The sequence below is a fragment of the Phoenix dactylifera genome, unplaced genomic scaffold (genome assembly GCF_009389715.1).
Source record: "Phoenix dactylifera cultivar Barhee BC4 unplaced genomic scaffold, palm_55x_up_171113_PBpolish2nd_filt_p 000743F, whole genome shotgun sequence".
Lineage (NCBI taxonomy): Eukaryota > Viridiplantae > Streptophyta > Magnoliopsida > Arecales > Arecaceae > Phoenix > Phoenix dactylifera.
Genome location: NW_024068116.1, coordinates 37,431 through 53,324, shown reverse-complemented (window position 1 = coordinate 53,324; position 15,894 = coordinate 37,431). Strand labels below are relative to the sequence as shown.

The window sequence follows — 15,894 nt, the reverse complement described above, 5'->3', positions numbered from 1 at the left end:
GTTAAGAAGTCAGTTTGAACCAAAGTCTGAGACTCGAGTCGACTCCAGAGTATTACGAGTCGATTCCAAGCGTATCAGGATCACTGGCACGGGCTCGAGTCGACTCCTGACCATTACGAGTCGACTCCAACTGAGAACGGACAGACAAACAGAAAGCATCAACTCAAAATCTGTCAGCGAGTCGACTCCTGAAGTGCGCGAGTCGACTCCGATGTTTACCGAGTCGACTCCGGAGAAGTATGAGTCGACTCCAAGGAGTTACAGGCGGAAAAGTCAGAGAGCGGTTTTCGACCCTGAGATTCGAGTCGACTCCTGTGGAACGCGAGTCGACTCCGATGGTTGGCAGGTCGACTCCAAAGATAGTGGGAGTCGACTCTCAGCAGTACACAAGGCAAAAGTCAGAGAGCGTTTTTCGGACTCTGAGATTCGAGTCGACTCCCGCATTGCACGAGTCGACTCCGAGACACCGCGACCCCAAAGAAGATAGAAGACCAATTTGCTGTCTCTGAGATTCGAGTCGACTCCCAGACAGCTCGAGTCGACTCCAAGGCAGCGCTTCACTAAAAACACAGAAGACTAAGTCTCGGAGAGCCGAGTCGACTCCGGAACAGTTCGAGTCGACTCCAAGACTGGACGAGCCAAAAGACAGTAGATCGAGAGTTCGGGCTCTGAGCGCCGAGTCGACTCCCAGGATTGTCGAGTCGACTCGAGTGGACCAAGTTCAAAAATAGATCCACGGACTCCATGGGATGAGCCGACTCCGAAAATGCCAAGTCAGCTCCAGAAGTTGGCGAGTCGACTCCGGGTCAAGTCGAGTCGACTCCCAGTCGAAGAGGCGACTTTAATTCAAATCCGGAACAGTCGCCGAGTCGACTCCAGAAAAGCATGAGTCGACTCCCGCTACAGCCGAGTCGACTCCTGATCGCACGAGTCGACTCCAACCCACCAACGGACATATTGTCAGGCTGTGCAGAGTGTGCAGAACGGGCAGAAAAAGGTCTCTAACGGCTAGTTTCCGTGGGGGATGGCTTAAATAGCCACAGAAGACTGTAGCAAGGTAGAGAACAACCATTCCACTCAAAGTAATCAAGCTTTCAATCTCTGCAACCTGGTTTTCAACGGAAAAGAGGGAAGAGCAACATTAACTGCATCCACCTACTTCTTCCCAACATTGAAAGAGATCTCCTCCTGCATTCAAGTCGACCAGACATTCAAGAGGAGACCCGAAGTTCAAGAAGCCCTACTCTACTCCAACTCAAACGTGTTTGAGGGCTTCTAACTTCTCTTTTGTTTATATTGTTATTTATCTGCTTTTGAGAAGCTCTGTTTTTCTGTTACTCCTTTTTACTTCCATCTTGTCTTTGCTTGGTTCAATCGGGGGATTGAATCAAAGGTATAGAGGTTGGTTGGTGAGCCGAGTGTAAAACCAACGTGTGTAAGGGTTCGATTGTGATCCCGGGAAAACAATCGGGGTGGTTCTAGTCGGTGAGCCTGGGAAAACCGACCGAGTTCGTTGTGAGCTCGTAAAATAACAAGTTTGGTTGTGAGCTTGGAAAACAACCGGCTGTAATCCAAGGGGTTATAGTGAATTCCCAAGTGAGACTTGGGGAGTGGACGTAGGAGCAAGGGTTAGCTCCGAACCACTATAAAACATTGTGTTTGTGATTGTTTGTCTCTCTCTATCTCTTGCATTTCATTCACCGCACATAGAAACTAATTAATCATCTCGCAAAAGCATTAATTAGTTATCCACAAAAGTTTTAATAGCCAAATTATTTTAAAACCCAATTCACCCTCCCTCTTGGGTTGTCTATCTGGGCAACAAGTGGTATCAGAGCCTAAACTCTTCTACCCTAAGAGTCAAAGATCAAAATGACAACCCCATTTGGATCTTTCCACATTGAGGGTCAGTCCACCCAAAGACCCCCATTCTTTAATGGATCTGACTACTCATATTGGAAGGCTGGGATGAGAATATTCATCCAAGCCCAAGACTATGAGATGTGGACCATTGTAGCAAATGGGCCATACATCCCATCCATTTATGTAGAGGGGGTCACTGTATCCAAACTCGAAAAGGATTGGGATGAACACGACATGAGAAAGGCACAACTCAATTCTAAAGCAATGAATGTGCTTTACTGTGCACTAGATAGGAATGAATTCAATAGAGTCTCTACTTGCAATTCTGCAAAAGAGATTTGGGATAGACTTGAAGTGACCCATGAGGGCACGAATCCAGTCAAAGAATCCAAAATAAATATATTGGTTCATAAGTATGAACTATTTAAAATGGATTCTAATGAAACAATCACTTGCATGTTCACTAGATTCACTGACATTGTCAATGGCCTAAAAAGCCTTGGCAAAAACTATACTAACAGTGAGCTTGTCAGGAAGATTCTTCGATGTCTACCAAGGTCATGGGAAGCCAAGATGACGGCAATCCAAGAAGCTAAGGACTTGAACAAGCTTCCACTTGAAGAGCTCCTTGGATCCCTAATGACTCACGAGCTAACCATGAAGCAACACAGCGAAGAAGAGTCCTCACATAAGAAAAAAGTAATAGCTCTTAAATCCACATCATCTAACAAAGATTTGTCTTGCAGTAGCAGCAGTGAAGAAGAAGATCATGAGGGAGATGATGATGAGGCTCTTCTTGTGCGCAAGTTCGGAAAATTCATCAACCACAAGAAGTCCTATCATCAAAGGAGAGGCCCCTCAAATTTCTATCGCAAGGATAAAGGTAAGGAAAGGGAAAATGAGGGGATTGGATGCTATGAGTGCAAGAAGCCGGGACACATCAGAGCTGAGTGTCCCTTACTTAAGAAGGGCAGCAAGTACAAGAAGAAGAAAGCCCTTGTCACCACCTTATCGGACTCCGACGCATCATCTTCATCATCGGATGAGGAACAAGAAGAAAAGGCCAATTTCTGCTTCATGGCCAACGAAAATGAGGTAACTTCCGAAACGCATCTAGATTTTACTTTTGATGAACTTTATGATGCATTTAATGAACTAATGATTGAATATAAGGCTATAAACATTAAGAATAAAGAGCTAAAACTAGCTAATCAAACTTACATACATAAATATGATAAACTAGTTAAGGATAAGGACTGTATCACCAAAGAAAATCTAGAACTTAAGACAAGCAACCAACTCTTAATTAAAAAAACTAACACCTTAAGTAAAGATAATGAAAAACTAACTAAGGAAATTTCAGAACTTAAAAACAATAAACAAATCTTAAACGAAAATCTCATAAAAGACTTGAATACTCTAAAAACGGAAAAACAAACTCTAACTAAAGAACTTGGAAAATACAAACCTTTGGTTGAGAAATTTACTTATAGTTTTGAAAAATTAAATATGATACTTAATAGTCAACGTGCAGTATTCAATAGAGCAGGTTTAGGATATAAACCTAAAAATAAGCAAAAACTTCTTAGTAACTTCTTTGTTAAAGCAGGAGAAAGTAAAACTAAGAAAATAACCTGTTTTTGTTGTGGAAAATTAGGACATAAGGCAAATGTGTGTAATTATAGAAAAGGAAAAACAAAAGAAAAAATTAAAAGGGTATGGGTTCCAAAAGGAACCAACATGACTAACCATGAAGGACCCAAGAAAACTTGGGTACCTAAGATTACATGATTTGCTTGTGTAGGAGTGTCTTGCAGCCAAGGTCAACAAAAATTGCTGGTACTTGGATAGTGGCTGCTCAAGACACATGACGGGTGACAAGGATCAATTCTTCACCCTTGAAGCTAAGAAGGGAGGTGCTGTGACTTTTGGAGACAATAACCAAGGTCACATCATTGGTATAGGTAAAGTTCAAATTACCCCTTCTACTTTTATTGATAATGTTCGATATGTTGATGGTCTTAAGCATAATTTATTAAGCATTAGTCAATTATGTGATAGAGGCTATAATGTTATGTTTAAACCATCACTATGCATCATAACAAACCCAAATGATAATAATTTAGTTTTTAAAGGAATAAGACGTGGGAATGTGTATGTTGTAGATCTTGAGGATCTTGCCAAACACAACCCATGCTTAGTTGTTAATGAAACTAAGGACAATGATGCTAGTTGGTTATGGCACCGTAAGTTAGGTCATGCAAGCATGGACACAATATCTAAACTAGTTAAAAGAGATTCTGTGATAGGTTTGCCAAAACTAAGATTTGAAAAGAATAAAATATGTGAAGCGTGTCAATATGGCAAACAATCTAGGAACTCCTTTAAATCCATAAAATGTGTCTCTACCTCTAGACCTCTAGAATTATTACACATGGACCTATTCGGACCAACTAGAACAACAAGCCTAGGTGGAAATAAATATAGTCTAGTCATTGTAGATGATTATTCTAGATACACTTGGGTTATGTTCTTAGCACATAAAGATCAAGCTTTTTCAGTATTTAAAAAGTTTCATAAGGAAGTAACCAATGCTAGAGATACTACAGTAATAGCTATTAGAAGTGACCATGGTACCGAATTTGAAAATCATTTATTTGATGAGTTTTGTAGTAAAAAGGGAATAACTCACAATTTTTCTGCACCTAGGACACCACAACAAAATGGAGTTGTGGAGAGGAAAAATAGAACTCTAGAGGAAATGGCTAGAACTATGTTATGTGAAAGTAACCTCCCTAAGTACTTTTGCGGAGAAGCCATTAATACTTCTTGTCATATATTAAATAGAGTTTTATTGAGACCTGATGCGGGATTTGCACCCCGTCACCAGCAGAGCCCACACACCAGCCGAGCAGGGGAAGAGAGAGTGTCCCTCAGAAGGTATTGTCCGCTTTGGGTCCGATTTGGGGGTCGAGCGTACCCGGAGCCCTCCTCACGGCGCCTCACGGTTTTGCCCCACAAAAGGCGCCTCCTAAGGGAAGGGTGATTGAGCCCCCCATTATATGGCACAGACCTTCCCGCTGATTAGCCGATGTGGGACTAAATTTGGGGTGTTACGGGGGAACTTAGCCACCATGCCCCACGTGACCGGCACGCGCGCCCGGGAAGACTACGGCTGCCCCTTGATCCAGCAATCCGACCTCGGGTCGGATATCTTCGGCTCCGCAGCCCGACCCCGAGTCGGCCGCCCCTTGATCCAGCAATCCGACCTCGGGTCGGATATCTTCGGCTCCGCAGCCCGACCCCGAGTCGGCTGCCCCTTGATCCAGCAATCCGACCTCGGGTCGGATATCTTCGGCTCCGCAGCCCGACCCCGAGTCGGCTGCCCCTTGATCCAGCAATCCGACCCCGAGTCGGCAATCTCTGACAACAACAGACTGTTCCCCCGAGGCACGCCGCGGCCCCCTGCTCCACTACTCCCTGCAACGGCCGTATCCGATGCTGTTTCACGATCCCCTGTAACAGCCATACAAAGCGGAACTCCACTACGCCCTGCCATAGCCGTACCCAGCGCTGCCCCACGACGCCCTGTAACGGCCATGTCAGTGGCAACCCCATCGCGCCACACGATGACCAATCCCCAAAAGAACCCCCCAGCCTGGTATATATGCGGCTGGGGGGGAAGGGGGAGGGTAAGCAAGATTTTCCAGAGTATCATCTTACCTGCTACCTCTCCTTCTCCTTCGATCTTCCCTAACTTGATCGTCGGAGGGCCCCCACTACCCCGGTGGTGGTGCGAGGCTTGCTTGCAGGTTCTCCGGCGGAAGGTGGAGCGCAACCGAAGCAATTCCAAGGGAACCCCGTTCACACCGCTGTGCCAATCGTTCTCGGTTTGAACCCCCAGCAATAGTTGGCGCTAGAGGAAGGGCCCGGATCTCAGAGCGATCGTAATGGCACGGCGAGGTGGTCGTGGAGCTTCTAATGCTTCCGGTCGCGGGGCCTCTCACGCCTCTGGCCGGAAGGCCGCTGCATCTCCAACACACTCTCAGCAACACTCCACCTCCCCACCGCCCGTTCAGACGGTCGAAGCCGCCCAGTTCGACCAACTAACCCAGCAGGTTCGCACCCTCGCGGAGACGGTGCAGAATCTGCAGGGTGCGATTTCCCGGGCGCCGCAGCGGGCTCAGGAGCCGCCGCGGCCTGAGCATTCGCCTGTCCTCCTCAACCCGCGCTCCTTCCTCTCCCATGGGGATGAGCGCCGGCGCGAGGAGGATTCTCGAGCACGCTCCATTCTGCCGGGACCCTCCCACCGGAGCCGCGCGGGGTCCGAGAGGCGGGCCCGGGCGCGTTCCCAGACCCCCCAATCCTCGAGGAACCCGCACTCCAGTCGGTCCCCCTCTCGCCGCTCCTTGTCTCCCACCCACCGGTCGCACTCCCTGGACCGGCGGGTGGACGATCTCCACCGACAACTCCAGGTCCTGAAGGGCCATTCCAAAGATCTCTTCGCCGACTTAGAGATCTCCTCCCAGCCGGCGCTTGCCTCGAGGATCCTGCGGACTCCGAATCCGCCGAGGTTCAAAATGCCGGCGATCGAGCCCTATGACGGGGCGGCGGACCTGCGGGATCACGTCGAGAGTTTCAGGACCCTTATGCTCCTCCACGGAGCATCAGATCCCCTTCTCTGCAAGGCTTTCCCGGCAACCCTCCGTGGCCCGGCGAGGGCATGGTTCGCCGGGCTGGAGGCTGACTCAATCCGGTCCTTCGACCAGTTCACTCGCCTCTTCGTCACTCATTTCGCCGTCAGTAGCCGGCGGCGACTGGTCTCCGACTCCCTCTTTGATGTCCGGCAAAATGAGGGAGAAAGCCTGCGGGATTATCTTACCCGCTTCAACAGGGCTACGCTGGAGGTTCGGAGCCTGAGTCAGGAGGTAGCTCTTTCAGCCCTGAAGCGTGGCTTCCGGAAGGGCAGACTCACCTTCTCCCTGGACAAACGCCTGCCGCGGAGCTTCCCAGAGCTGTTGTCCCGGGCGAACCAGTATGCGGACGCCGAGGAGGCGGCCGCCCACCGGAGCAAGGAGGCCGCCGAGATCCCTCCAAAGCTTGGGAAGAAAAGGCGGAAAGAGGCACGCCAGAGGAGGAGCCCGACGCCCCAGCGTCGGCGCAGAAGCCCGTCGCCGGCGAAGAACCACGGCGCCCCACGCCCTCGTTCTCCGCCCCGACATTTCAATCGGTACACCCCTCTCCTGACTCCCCGGGCCAAGATCCTTATGGAGATCAAGGGGCGGGAGGACCTCCCGGCCCTGAGACAGATGCGGAAGATCCCTGGGAAGAGGCCCTCCCGGGCGTACTGTGAGTACCACCGAGACCACGGCCACGACACGGAAGACTGCTTCCAGCTTCGGGACGAGATCGAGGCTCTCATCCGCCGGGGGCGTCTCGGTCGATATGTGAGCGACCGACGTCCCCCCGCAGACCCGCGTCCGGCCGACCCGGCTCCTCCGGGACCTCGGGAGCAGAATCGACCCGTTGCGGGCGTGATCCACACTATCACTGGGGGCTGCCCCCGACCCGTGAGGAACGCAGGGGGCTCGACGGAGGCGTCGGGGGCGGCCGTCGCAAAGAGGCAGAGGGTCGGCAACGTAATCACTTTTTGTGATGAGGATGTAAAGGGGGTCTTGCCCAGATAGACAACCCAAGAGGGGGGGGTGAATTGGGTTTTTAAAATAATTTGGCTAATTAAAACTTTGTGGATGATTAATTAAAAACTATAGCAAGTTATTTAATTAAAGCCTAGTGCTGTGAGTAATGTGCGGGGAAGAAGATGAGAGACAATGCACTACAAACACAAAGTTTTATAGTGGTTCGGAGCTAACCCTTGCTCCTACGTCCACTCCCCAAGTCTCACTTGGGAATTTCACTATAACCCCCTTGGATTACAGCCGGTTGTTTTGCAAGCTCACAACCAAACTTGTTGTTTTACGAGCTCACAACGAACTCGGTCGGTTTTCCCAGGCTCACCGACTAGAACCAACCCCGATTGTTTTTCCCGGGCTCACAATCAAACCCTTACACACGTTGGTTTTAACTTGGCTCACCAACCAACCTTAAACCCCTTGATTCAATCCCCCGATTGAATCAAGTAAATACAAGAGATAGAAGAAAACAGAAAATAGCTTCTCAAAAAGCAGATTTAAAACAATATAATCGTAAAGGAGTTAGAAGCCCTCAAACGCTTTTAAGCTGGTGAAGAGGTATGGCTTCTGGAACTCCGGTCTCCTCTTGAAAGAGTGGTCGACTTGAATGCAGGAGGAGGAAGCTTTGATTGTTGGGAAGAAGTTGTTGGAGCAGTAAATGCAGATCTTCCCTTTTTCGTTTTAGAGCACTTGGAGAGCTTGAAAACTTGAATGCTTGGAGTGGAATATCTGTTCTCTGCCTTGCTACAGTCCTCTGTGGCTATTTAAGCCAACCCCCACGGAAACTAGCCGTTACTCTGCTTTTTCTGGCCGTTCTGCACACTCTGCGCAGCCTGACAATATGACCGTTGGTGGGTTGGAGTCGACTCGCGCGATCAGGAGTCGACTCGGCTGTAGCAGGAGTCGACTCATGCTTTTCCGGAGTCGACTCGGCAACTGTTCCAAATTTGAATTAAAGTTGCCGTCTTGACTGGGAGTCGACTCGTCTTGACCTGGAGTCGACTCGCCAACTTCTGGAGCTGACCTGGCAATTTTGGAGTCGGCTCATCTACTGAAGTCCGTGGATCCAATTTTGAATTTTGTCCACTCGAGTCGACTCGACTGTCCTGGGAGTCGACTCGAATCTCAGAGCCCGAACTCCCGATTCTCTGTCTTTTGGCTCATCCAGTCTTGGAGTCGACTCGAACTTCCTTGGAGTCGACTCGGCTCTCAGTTTCCGAAAGTTGGTCTTCTGCCTTTTGACGTGAAGCTTGTCTCGGAGTCGACTCGAGCTGTCTGTGAGTCGACTCGAATCTCAGAGGCAGTAACATGGTCTTCTGTCTGTTGATAGTCGCTCAGTCTCGGAGTCGACTCGCGTACTGCGGGAGTCGACTCGAATCTCAGAGTCCGAAAATCGTTCTCTGACTTTTTTCCTTGTGTTCCTCTGAGAGTCGACTCTTACCTTCTTTGGAGTCGACCAGCCAACCATCGGAGTCGACTCGCGTTCCACTGGAGTCGACTCGAATCTCAGACCCGAAAACTGCTCTCTGACTTTTCTTTGTGTTTCTCTTGGAGTCGACTCTTACTACCCTGGAGTCGACTCGTTGAACATTGGAGTCGACTCGCGCACTTCGGGAGTCGACTCGTTGACAGTTTCTGAGTTGAAACTTTCTGTCCTTCTGTCTGTTCTCAGTCGGAGTCGACTCGTACTGATCTGGAGTCGACTCGAGCTCGTGCCAGTGAACTTGATACGCTTGGAGTCGACTCGTGATACTCGGGAGTCGACTCGAGTCTCAGACTTTGGTTCAGCAGACTTCTTACCTTATCCAAAATACTATGAACCAAATCTAGAGACACTTGGACAGGATTTTCACTGAAACACTCAATTGAATTCATTAGTAATCACAAGATATACTCAAATGCTTTGAGCTCATCAAAATCAAATGGGGTTTTAATCAATCACTCCACAATCTCCCCCTTTTTGATGATGACAAAACTTTGAGTATATGTAAAATGAATTGCTCATAAAACAATGAAGTAAAATCCATAAATGAATTCAAATGTCTGATAATTTAATTTATCCAAGTTTGAAAGGAGTGAAACATTAAATTTCGGAGTTAAAGCTCCCCCTTTCATTTGGAATTATATAAGCCTTCATATTATGCAATCAATTGTTTGGCTTATATGTCATTAATGATTTAGCTTGATTAAAATTCAGATTCTCCCCCTCAACATATGCATTCAACTATGTTTTGATTCTCTGAATTTTCTTTTAATGCTTTGAAGTTTTTGAACTGAATTTTATCTTTTTAGAGGAAAAATCTGTCAATTTGTTCTTGAGTAGGATTCAGCTAATCTCCGAATATCCCTTGAATAGATTCTGGAGATTACTCCATTAGGAGCCCCAAAAGAGAGATAATGAGCCTCGAGGTACCGAATCCACTTAGAACAAATTTGAGTGTGTTTTTAAGAGTTTATCTTTTTATTTATTTCCATTGATTTCTTTTACATATTTTTTCATATTTCTCCCCTTTTACACATTTTATACATATTTCTCCCCCTTTTTGTCATCATACCAAAAAGGAGGTAATCACACACAATCAATCATAAAGCAAAGCACATAATTGAAGATAAAATGTCTACTCATTGTATTGATATGAATGTGAATACATGTGAGAATACAATAAGTAAAGCAAAGCAAGACAAAACACAACTCAAACACATCTATGTCCTCCTCGAGGATGAAGCTCCCCCTCTCGAGGATGCATCTCCTCCTCTGGAGGATGTGGCACCTCCTCTCGAGGATGGTGCTCCTCCTCTCAATCGGCTCTGCTCCATGAGGAGGGTGACTGCATCTGTCACATGTCCGAGCTGCGTGATAATAGACGTGGTGGCTCTGCTATGTGTAGTGGAGAGCTCTGTCACCGACGCCTGAAGCCCAGTCACCGATGTCTGAAGTGCGTCCAGCTTGTCGATGAGTACATTCGCCAAGCGCTCGGCCCCCTCGGTGGTGGTGTGCATGTCACGACCTATCTCCTCTCGCATCTGTCGAGTGGAGCTCGTGACCTCACTCATGCTGTGGAACTGGGCCTGGACCAAACTCCGGACATTGTAGATCTCTTCCCGTACATGAGCCGTCATGTCAGTCACGGCTGTCAAGGAAGGGACCAACTGAGAAGATACGGGTGCAGGAGTGGGGGCAGGCACCGCACCTCGGAGCTCCCGAAGCAGCTCATCCCTCAGATCTCGGACGATCTCCTGCCGCAGCTCCCGAAGCTGCTCTGTATCAATACGGACCTCCATAGATGGTGGAACTGAGGAGGAAGGTCCGGCAGAGGTGGTAGGAGCAGGAGGAGTGGATGGGAGGTCTGGATGGTCTGGAAGGTCTGGGTAGTCTGAATCTGGCTCAGGACTGGGTGATGGTCTGGTGGTCTGAGCAGTGAGAGTGGACTTCCTAACCCAGATCCCTTCTCTCTTCCGAAACCCCATTCTGTGCATAGTCCCCGTACATAAGCGATCAGTCCATCGCAAGGCACGAGAGGGTTCCCTCTCAGGAATGGGAATCTCGTACTGCCTAAAAAGAAGAGTGAATAACATCCCGTATGGGAGTGAGAGCCTAGGTCTATCTAGGGGCTCACACATATACCTATAAATGAGCTTTGGGAAGTTGATCGGGGTGTCCTGAAGGATATAAGACATAATAGCTAAGTCCCTCTCATTCACAAAATCAAATCTCCCTGTCTTAGGGAAGATGGACCTGGACAGAATGCTCAAAAGGATTCTCACTTCAATAGGAAGTGAGCTAGCAGATACCTCATCTAGGGGGGACTGAGGTGGATGCCCTAAGACGACCGTAAGGGCCGCAACTCTATCCTCAGGGTGTGCGGGAGCCACCCCTACTAATGGAAGGTGAAGGATATGGGCAATGAGGTCCTCTGTGACCGCAACGGGACACCTACTACCGTGCCCTCGATACCTCCATCTCCCCGATGGACGATACTGTAAAACTCTTGAACTAGGCCAGGATAGGTGGGAAGGTCCAAGGTGAGGAAGTACTCTAGGCCCTGGGCTCTAAGCCTATCGCCTATGGTGAACCCCTCCCGGGAGAGATAGTCGAAATCGACAAACCTCCCGGAGGTGACGGCCTTCCCGGCCAACGGCCTAACGAGAACCACCCTAGGCGGGGAACGATCCAGAGGTGGTTGCCTCGCGGGATCGTGCCGCGCCTTGGAGCGCCGCTCGGGACCGGCCTCGGGACGGGACCTCTTCCTAACGACGGTCTTACGAGGCATCTTGACCTAAACGGGAAGAAAAATACCTAGAGGACGGTGAAGGACCGACAGAGGAAGCTCGGGACGGACCGAAAATGACCTAGGAACGGACGGAAACTCAATGTCCGGCGAAAAATCGACGGAAAAAGGGCTTGGAGACGATCGGGGATGACCTAGGAGTCGGCTCTAGGGCTTTGTGAACAGTGGCGGCTTGAGGAAAAGTGTTTGCGAAACGACAAACCTAGGGTTAAAAAGTCGGATCCCGACTGCGAGTCGACTCTCCTGAGTCGCGAGTCGACTCGACCTCGAGTCGACTCCAGAATATGCGCGAGTCGACTCTCCCTTAGGAGCCGGCTCTGAAACTTACTCGAGTCGTCTCTAACCTTGGCACGCACCTAAAAACCATGCCATAATCGTGCCAAAAGAGGGAAAATCACCTAATTAAGGACTGATTTGATGATCACTGCATAGAAACTCTACTTTAACCTCATTCTAATCATCAAAATCAATTAATCTAGTGAAAAACCCCACTAGGATGGATCAATCACTCCTAATCCCCTTCTAAGCACACTAAACCTCTCTTCACTTAGGGGTTTTGTAAAAATGTCTGCTAATTGATTATCAGTACACACAAATTGGAGTGACACATCACCATTCAATACATGATCTCTTATGAAGTGATGTCTTATCTCAATGTGTTTAGTTCTTGAGTGTTGAATTGGATTTTTAGTGAGATTTATGGCACTTGTGTTATCACAATTAATAGGGATTTTATCTTGTTTAATGCCATAATCTTCTAATTGTTGTTTAATCCATAAGATTTGAGCACAACAACTCCCGGCTGCAACATATTCAGCTTCTGCAGTGGATAATGCAACCGAGTTTTGTTTCTTGCTAAATGATGAGAGCACAAAAGTGCGATCTACATACCACTTAAATTAGTATTATTGCTAACAAGACAATGATAATATGGCTGATTTAATATTATATTTTTGTTGGCACAGGTTATTGTAAATTAGAGTTTGAATACGCATTTTGTATAGTTTGGGATAAGGCATGGCTCCAAGCCTGATGATGTTAGGAGCATAATTGAACCTGGTCAAGCATACTTGCACCGGAGCTACACAAGCCTACATGCCACAGTTTTTTGAGCACATTGGGGATCAAAATAAAGAAAGATCACGTGTAATTGGGGAATTATTCCGAGTATTGGCTGGCTATCCCACGCTTCATCTTCAGCTGTCCAAGCCCCCAATCCAGCCATCTGCAGTCAGCTTCCTGATTCCAAATCAAGGACTTCCCAGATTGAGCATTCCCTTTCCCAGCCGTCCACGACCCTCTCGCAATGCATGCCAAAGATCCCGCGGCAGGCTTCTTCGTCGACAATCTCGTGCTATCCCACGCGTCCGTCCGCTCCTCCCAAGGCTCATCCGTCCGCATCCAAGCTTCCACGTCCAGCTCTCACGATTTCCTTCCCCATCCAGCGCGTCTCACAATCCTCAGCATCCGCGTCCGGGTATCTCGCAGCTGGTTAGGATGCTCCTCACGAACGCACTCCTCGTCCGCTCATCCCGTTCGCCTTACGAGCCACAGCCTCATCGAGCCGTCCGCCTCTTCTGCATCTTCCAGGCGCCAGCCGTTCAATCACCCCACGATCAGCCTTCCTCCCAGCCGAGATTAGCATCTCCTTCTTCCGCGATGGAACAGCAGCGGATTCCGGACTCGCGATCGTCCTAGCATCTCGTTCTTCAGCCAAACCAGCGCATCAACCGAATCCCAGCGTCCCGAGCTCGCGATCCAGCCGTCCGTGGCGATTCTCCCGCGTCCAATTCCCTGCAGTCGTCCGTTTCCGCACCTCAAACTTCTTCCGCGATCCCAGCATCCGCAATCCATTTCCGTCCGCGTCTCAGCTTCATCTCAGCCATCCAAGCGTCTTCATCCGGGGGGCATCAGAATCCTATCCGTCGGTCTCCACCGCGTACGAGAAGGGGGATCAAAGGCCAGCTTGATATCTTCCGCTCGGCTGGGGGAGAGGGGAAGATCCCTCATTCGAAAAAGGAGAGGCCCATTGAAAAGAAAGAAAAACAGAGGAAACAGGGGAGGCCCTGTTTCCTAAAAGAAAAGAAAAAAAAAAGAAGGAAAGAAAGAAAATGAAAGGGGGATTAAAGTTTTCAATGAGTGGCTAAAGTCCTAGGGAGGGTATGGAGGAACCTTTGATGTATTGCTCTTTGAAGTAAACTCTAAACTTTTGCTTTTAATGATTTATATTTATTGACATGTTCTTGATCCATGCGTAGTTATTTCATAGATAGATCTTTAATGGATTATGATTATTGATATATGGATTGCTTTAATATTTGATTCATCGTAGACGTAGAAAGCACGATGAATGCTTAGAAATTGAGTTCATATGTTCATGAAACATATACCATGATTCGATCTATCCTACATTAAATCTTAAATCAAGAACCATAGAGTTTATTCCTTGGATGCAATATCATCAAGGGGGATTCCAGATCCCTACCATTTTTATTTCATTGAGTTGTGTTTATTATTCTCTGCATTTAATTTCTGAAAATCAAAACATCATTTTAATCCACAAATTTATTTAATTAATTAATCTAAAAATTACGCTAATAATCTATAAATTTCGTTCCCTGAGGATTCGACCTCGGACTCCCGAGATTTTACTACTTGTGTGATTCTCCTGCACTTGGGAGAACAATTTTATTTTTGCACCAAGTTTTTGGCGCCGTTGCCGGGGAACGGCTGATTTATTAGTATAATTTTTAGATTTAATTAGTACTTTAGTAGTTAGTCTTTTTGTTTCGAAAAAAGAAAAAAACAAAAAAATATTTATTGCTGTTTTTTTTATTCCCTGCACAGTCTGCATCAAACTCTGATATCTGAGTAATCCACCGTCTGATTGAACTCAAATTTGGTCGTCAAGTGCAAGACCTGTGTTTCTTTCATCTGAACGGTCTGATTGACATTCTGAAACTTTTAAGACTATCAGATTAATACGAAAACTTGCTGCTGTGTGCTTTGAATTTTCTGTGTTTAATTTTTTTGTTTAGAATCAGAATTTTATTATCATCATATCTCATTAACCCTTGTTGCTACTTGAAAATTGATAAGAACTTTAAGAAAAGATCAAGGGTAATCATTTAACCAAAAAGAAAAAAACAAAAAAAAAACAAACAAATAAATAAACTCTGAAATTTTGTATGCTAGGTTGGAATAGGGATAACACTGGACGTCTGAGTCGACAAACATTTGACAATTCCTTAGATCACATTATTGAAACTTTTTCGCAAAATCTCAGATCTTGTGAGATGGCTGATGATGATGTAGGAAGTCACCATGGTGATGAAGGTAGACCCCCAGTTATGACACTTCGACAATACTTACATCCCACTAGGACTAGTCAACCTTCATGCATGATTATTCCTGAAAACGTAGGACACTTTGAAATCAAACCAGGAGTAATTCAATTACTGCCCAAGTATCATGGGATGGAATCCGAGAACCCTTATCTTCACCTTAAGGATTTTGAGGAAATTAGCATCACATTTAGAGTGCCAAATGTATCGGAAGATGTCCTTAAATTGACCTTGTTTCCTTTTTCTTTAAAGGATAAAGCCAAAACATGGCTGAACTCCTTGAGACCTAGATCGCTAGGAACATGGCATGATATGCAAAGAGAATTCTTGAAAAAATTCTTTCCCGCACAAAGGACTAACTTTTTGAAAAGGCACATTAGTAATTTCCAGCAAAAAGACCATGAAACATTTTATGAATGCTGGGAGAGATTTAAAGATTTGCTTCTCTCTTGTCCTCATCATGGGTTTGAAACATGGAGAACCATTAGTTTTTTTTACGAAGGGTTGTCTCCACAGTTGAAACAATTTATAGAGACTATGTGCAATGGTCTATTTCTGGAAAAGCAACCCGATGAGGCATGGGACTATTTAGACTCTCTCGCAGAGACTGCACAATTATGGGATACAGGGGATAGAGTGAATAAACCTTTGCCTAAGCCTACTAGCATTCCACACGGGGGCCTTTACAACCTGAATACTCAGGAT

General features: G+C 47.0%; 1 pseudogene; it reads right to left on the bottom strand.

Moving 5' to 3' along the window:
• Positions 1 to 15,558: 15,558 nt before the first annotated feature.
• LOC120107048 lies at positions 15,559 to 15,656 on the bottom strand (annotated as a pseudogene).
• Between the last annotated feature and the right edge of the window lie 238 nt (positions 15,657 to 15,894).